General features: G+C 36.4%; 1 long non-coding RNA gene across 1 annotated transcript; it reads right to left on the bottom strand.

Moving 5' to 3' along the window:
- Positions 1-3,948: 3,948 nt before the first annotated feature.
- LOC144641438 (uncharacterized) lies at positions 3,949-5,351 on the bottom strand. Its single transcript, XR_013568552.1, has 2 exons — positions 4,682-5,351; positions 3,949-4,236 (listed from the first exon to the last, which is right to left on the bottom strand). It is a non-coding gene; the product is annotated as an uncharacterized LOC144641438 (long non-coding RNA).
- Positions 5,352-6,154: the final 803 nt, after the last annotated feature.

Raw genomic sequence — 6,154 nt, 5'->3', positions numbered from 1 at the left:
AAATTGTAAATTGCTTCTTTTAGGCCTTCATAAGCCTTCATAATCGAAGAGTAATGGGAATAATTGTCGGAAATAAAAACTTGTGACGTCATAATTGGCGGTTTTGAAGACGAACACAGACCCATTCCCGCAGAACGCCGATTAGAATTTTAACTAGGAGTTGCTGAGAACAAGGTAAGGTGACTTAATCGAAATAAATTACGTGCTGTATGCCTTTCAAAAATGGCTTTAACTTCACCATTTCTGACTCGATTCCCTTCAAACTTTCGCATTTTACTCGAAATTATCAAGCATAATACACATGTCAATATGTCGATGTAATTATCGTGAGTTTTACGTGATGTTAACTGTATTGTTCACACCTATTTGGATAAAACTGCTTTTTACAGAAAACTGAGTTTAAACTACTGCAATTAACTAATTGTAACATCTTATTAAGACTCTCCTAAGTTTCCGAGAAATTGTCTGAATAGAAACCTCGATGCAATGTGATCATCAAAATATTAAAAGGACTGTGTCTTGGCTAAGTTAATTTTATGTTGCGCTTTGACTGATTTTCAAGGTCCTCAATCTTCTGGCTCAACTAGTCAACTTCTGTACGGTCTGCTTTCTCCTCAATTTTTTGTTGTGACTGTTGTAGTCCTTCTTTAACACCATCCGCATCTTTGGTCGAGAGAGCCCTGAATTTTCTCCAGCTTATTTAACTCTTTAAGCATATCGTTCTTCGCTTCGAGAAGGTCGTCCACCAGAGTCAGCAGGTCGTCAAGCTTTTTCGAGTCTCACTTACCAGTAGCAACCATTTCTTTCTTTTTTATCATCAATCTTGTAGTAGCACTGCTAAGACCAAGGTTTGCTAGCCAAGCTTCGCTAAAAAAAGCATTCATAAGCGGTTAGTTGTGAGAGAGCAGACGGAGCTTGGAAAAAGCCGCCTACCTTCGCCACCACATGCCACGTGACTCCAGCAAAAAACTGTCATATATTTTCTTCAAGAGACGCATTCCATAGATATAACTGAGAACCAGTGGAAGAAAGAATGGGGTTCCTGCATTAATTTTTCCCATGGTAGTGTTAATGCCAGAGGCATTACTATTCAACTGAGACATTACTATTCAACATGAGCTTCGGGACGCAGAGAGGAGAATGCTATTGCTAAGAGCGGCGAATTTATGACAAAAGCTATACTCTGGTTAATGTCTATGGTCCAAACAAGGATGCCGAACCAATTCCATTCTTTCACAATTTGTCAGCAACTGGACGGGAGTTGAAGCTTGAAGGTGATGATAATGTGATGAGAAGAGGTAAACAATAGCCAATGTTCACCATATTTTGATGTTCAAAGCGGCGTGAGGCAAGGTGACCCTTTATCCCCCTACTGATTCATTATTGCAGCGGAGATGGGGGCAATCGCAATCCAGACCAATATGGATATTCATGGTATCAAAATTGGAAATGAAGAGTTCAGGCTGGTTCCACACGCTGACGATTTGACTGTTTGCGACCCCAGTACCGAGAGAGCCCAGCTGATTTTTAGTCTGCTTGCCCAGTGTCGAACCTGTTCTGGTTTGTTAGTTAATGAGACTAAAACCGAAGCGATGTGGATTGGCTCTTTAAGAGAAAGCTCAGCAGCGCCCCTAGGTATAACTTGGCGCTAAAGCGTTAAGGCCTTAGGGATTTGTTTTATCTATGATGCAAATATTCATTCACAAGTGAACTTTTATGACAAATTAAAAGACATCCGGACACCGACACTGTTGTGGAGTTGCCGAGGCCTGTCACTCCATGGTAAAATTACTATTAGTGAATCGTTTCTGCTTCCAAAAGTGCTGTACACATTCTCAGTTTTGCCTACTCCAGAGGCATTTGTTAAGCAACTTAATACTATTATCTATAACTTTTTATGGAACGGGCCTGATAAAATGGCTCGACTAGCAGTAATAAACAATATAGAGTATGGGGGTCTTAAATTAGCAGATTTGGAAACTTCAATTAAATCTTTAAGATTAGCCTGGCTTGGAAGGCTTTTCACAGAAGGCTCAACTCCGTGGAAGGCATTTGTAAATTTTCTCCTCGAAGACTTCGGGGGAAAATTTTTTTTATTCAGGTGTAATTACAATGTAAAGGAATATAACATTAACTCTACATTTTACAAAGAACTTCTTCTGTGGTGGGATGATTTCAGGGCAGATTTTTCAATAACACCTCCAATTTCTGAGTCAATTATTTGGAACAATAAGAACATTAAGATAGACCATAAAACAATATACTATCCGCATTACGTAAAAGCTGGAATTTTAATTTCCAGCACATGCTATTAAATATGAATAATTTAGAATCTTATAATAATGCAAAACGAAATGGTTTGAAACACACCAATTTTTTAGTTTGGACTGGAATTTATCAGGCTATTCCTCTCGATTGCAAATTTCGAGAGATAAATGTAAATGAATTGATGACATTAGAATTTCAGTGTGAAGGAAAATTATTTGATCCTCTAACAAGCAGAAGTAAACAATTTTATGATCTGCTCATTTTAAAGAAAGCCAAGGTCTCAAGAGGCTTCTCTAAGTGGAAAGAGAAATTCGGCCTGGACGATGAAACTGTTTCTAAAGCATTTTTAAATGTGAGAACCATCTCGTCCGAAGCCTTTGTAAGGAGCTTCCAATTTAAGATTTTGAATGATATCACTTTTACTAACCATCGCTTAGCCAAAATAGGATACGTCCCAAACGACCTTTGTACATTTTGTGGAATTGAATCGGAAACTATATGTCACCTATTTTTTGAATGCCATTTTTCAAGAATACTCTGGAATGAGCTAAAATTCTTCTGGCTTTCGATTTCCGGCAAACGGGTGGACCTCACATTACAAGATGTGTTACTAGGTAAATTGGATATGGAAACAGATCTGCTGAACTATTTTATTACTCTTATTAAAATACATATTTGGACAAGTAGGAAACATGATGTAAAACCCAATTTTGATGTGATCAAACAAATCGTCAAGGAAAAATTCAAAACTGAAAAATATTTAGCGTTGAAAAATAACACAGAATGTAAATTTCAGGCTAGATGGCTACCTTATTTAAACAGTAGATTAAGAACTTAGATTAACTCAATTCTTAGAGCTTTAATTTAATTTAAATATGATACATGTAACAGGGCACACAAATGTTAATTCCAGTGGTGATAAGTGTTATTAATTATCTTGTTGTAACATAATTGAGCTTCATAAGATCTTAATAAAAAGTGGAAAAAAAAAAGAAAAAAAAAGTTAATTTTATGTTATAAAATTGTGCCAAACACCCGCTATGAAACTAAATGTTTGCAAAGAAATTAATTTTATGATTCTAAATAACAAAACCATAACTTTACTGCAGCCAAATGTGTTTCCCGGCGTTATAATTTAAAGTTACAAGCAAACAAGATTAACTTTGAAAACTGTTCCGCCGGATCACTTTTCAAAAACCCATATCGCAATCTTTTTCAATCTTCGTCACTTTTGGCCATCCGTACCTTCTTTTGCATTTGGTGTGTTATTTAAATATTCCTTCACTGTTTTAAGATGTTATTTTATATATTTAAACGAATTTGGTGGTCATTTCCTATGCCTAAGTTTGGCTAAAATCTGTGACACGGTCCCTTTAATCTCGGGCAAACTTCAAGGCTTGGAACGCTCCAGCTCTTGAACACGGCCATGTTGTTGTTTGGATTCTGCAGCTAACGCTATGCAAATTTCCTTGGAATTTCCGAGAATTTGAATAACCGGTATGCAATGCATACTAAGGCGAGGACGTTCCAGTTAAGCAAGTCAGTATGTTAAAAATTCAAGACAAAGAACTGAGAATAGGCCTTTTGGGCTTTGTTTGTTTGTTGTCCCTTTACAGACTATGTGGCATCACTCTTGAGAATCATTTCTTTCAAATTCAAACAAATGCTCTTGGTATTCAGATAGTTTTATTTTTTTTTTTACTTGTTTTAAAAAAAAAAAACAAGTTCTCTGGGCAGCATCATGTGGTTTGAAATAGCAATTTACACTGTCAAAGCCAATAATGTCTATTGAGTAAAATTGTGAGTCCAAAAGATATCCAAGTAATTGAACGCCGAAATTGATATCGTTGATTAAAGTGTGATTTACAGCAAGGAGCCCACATTTGTGACCACTTTTAATTAATTCACATTCTTTCATGCAGCCGTTTTCCAATGAGAAGCTGTGACGAGCTTCTGATTGGATAAAACCTGCAAGAAAGAATATGAATACATTAAAAGTGGTCACCTTTTGGGCTCCTCGCTCTAAGTCGAAAGTTGAGACACTGAGTCATTTGCTATAAAGGAGGGAAAATGGGTTTGTCAGGTAAATAGAATTTTAAAATACAGCACGTTGTTTTCCAGTGGTGTTTTTAGTTGTGCATTTCAAGGTATGGTTAGTTTGTAACCAACGTTAATTAATAAAAGGCAAATAATAAGCTGCTTTGATCACAAAATTGGCAATTTAATTTGTACAATTCTAATATCTTTTATCACGACTTTTGACAATGGAATGCAACATATTTTGTAACTGTACTAGACAGCAAGGAAACTTCCACGAGTTTGGCATAAAAATATTGCCTTGCAATAATGTTCTAGATTGCTTCTTGTTTAAATATAGCTGACAGTTGCACTGACTGTACAGTCTGTAACGTACCCTTTGTCCAGTAGGTCCAAACACTTAATATCATTTGCAGGTAAAACACAATGCAAGGAAGTACAAGTTTCCAGGAAGAAAAGTTGATATAATATCTTGATTGACTCTTGTTAAATTTAAATGGGGCTGATAGTTGTTTGCACTATCTGTACAATCTGTGATGCAAGCAAGTCCAATAAGTCCAAAATTTTGATACAGTACAAGTGGAGACTAGGAAGTAGAGTTGATACAGTGTTTTGCCAGTGATGAATTTGTATTGAGGGTCTTTCAGTAGTAAATCCAGAGATGTTTTACACCGTTTTTTAACTTTGGTGTTATTGCTACATGCTTTTCGCTGTGTTTTGCTTCAAATATATCTGCCATTCATAGTGAAGATTGGGCTTTTTATTATGTACATATTGCATAGAGGCAGAATAGAGGCCAATAACCAGTTCCAATGTAATAGCTACATTCACACATTCATGGTGCTTCTTGACAAAGTGCAGATTAAACATATTGAAGCAATTAGGACAAAGCACAGCAATCAGTGGATTCTTTGAAAACTGTATCTTGGATGTTTTCTGTTGTTGTTGTTTTTATTTCAATCTGTTCTGTAAACATAATGAAAGAAAGAATCAATAGCTGAAAAAATTAATAATTGTTTAACACATATTTGTTTAGACACCAAGACTGATTACCTTCAACAATTTAATGCAACATATGTAGTTACTTACAGTATTGTGAAAAAGTAATGCAAACGAATTTCGCGCTTTTCGTGGCTTTTCGAGGAAATTTCGCTTGAAACGAAATCTCTTCGACAATTCGCGACATTTCGCCGAATTTTCGCGACGTCTATTGTTTCGATTTGCGTGAACTTTCGCGCAGTTTTCCGCTGTGTGCGGTAATTTGTCGCGAACTTTCGTGCGATAATTCGTGAACTTTCGCGCGAAGTTTCGAGTCTTTTCGAGCAAAGTTCGCTATATGTAAATGTGAATCTTCCCTCTCAATCGTTCTCTTGTGCCGGCCTGAAACACAGAGAAAGCGTGTTTACAGATATAAATTCTTAATTACATCGTGAAATTGTTCTTTAAACTTACCTCGTTAGTGCACGAAGAAAACGTAAATATAAACTTCTTCCCAAATGACAAAAACATTGAAGTTTCATGACGAAAAGTTCACATTCGCGAGAAAAAAAAACTACCGAGAACGATATGAATGTCGTGTAAAAACACACAATGTTTCCCACTGTAGTGCTTGTCCCCGCGCGAAATTGTGTTTATTGCTACTACCGTATTTATTCGACTATAAGCCGACCCTGGCTATATTAAAGCCGAGACCCTAAACTTTCGGTTTTCAGAACCAGTTCGAGTCTGACAAAAAATAAACCCAAAACACTCGGCTATAAGCGGAGACCCAGTTTTTCCTTCAAATTACAAAACAATCCATGTGCAGCAAATCAACATATTTGTTAAATCACAACTACATGTATGCAAT

The sequence above is a fragment of the Oculina patagonica genome, unplaced genomic scaffold (genome assembly GCF_052425735.1).
Source record: "Oculina patagonica isolate OP01 unplaced genomic scaffold, crgOcupat unplaced948, whole genome shotgun sequence".
In the NCBI taxonomy this organism is placed as follows: Eukaryota; Metazoa; Cnidaria; class Anthozoa; order Scleractinia; family Oculinidae; genus Oculina; species Oculina patagonica.
Note: the sequence above shows the minus strand (reverse complement) of the source record. Positions and strands in the feature narration are given on the sequence as shown.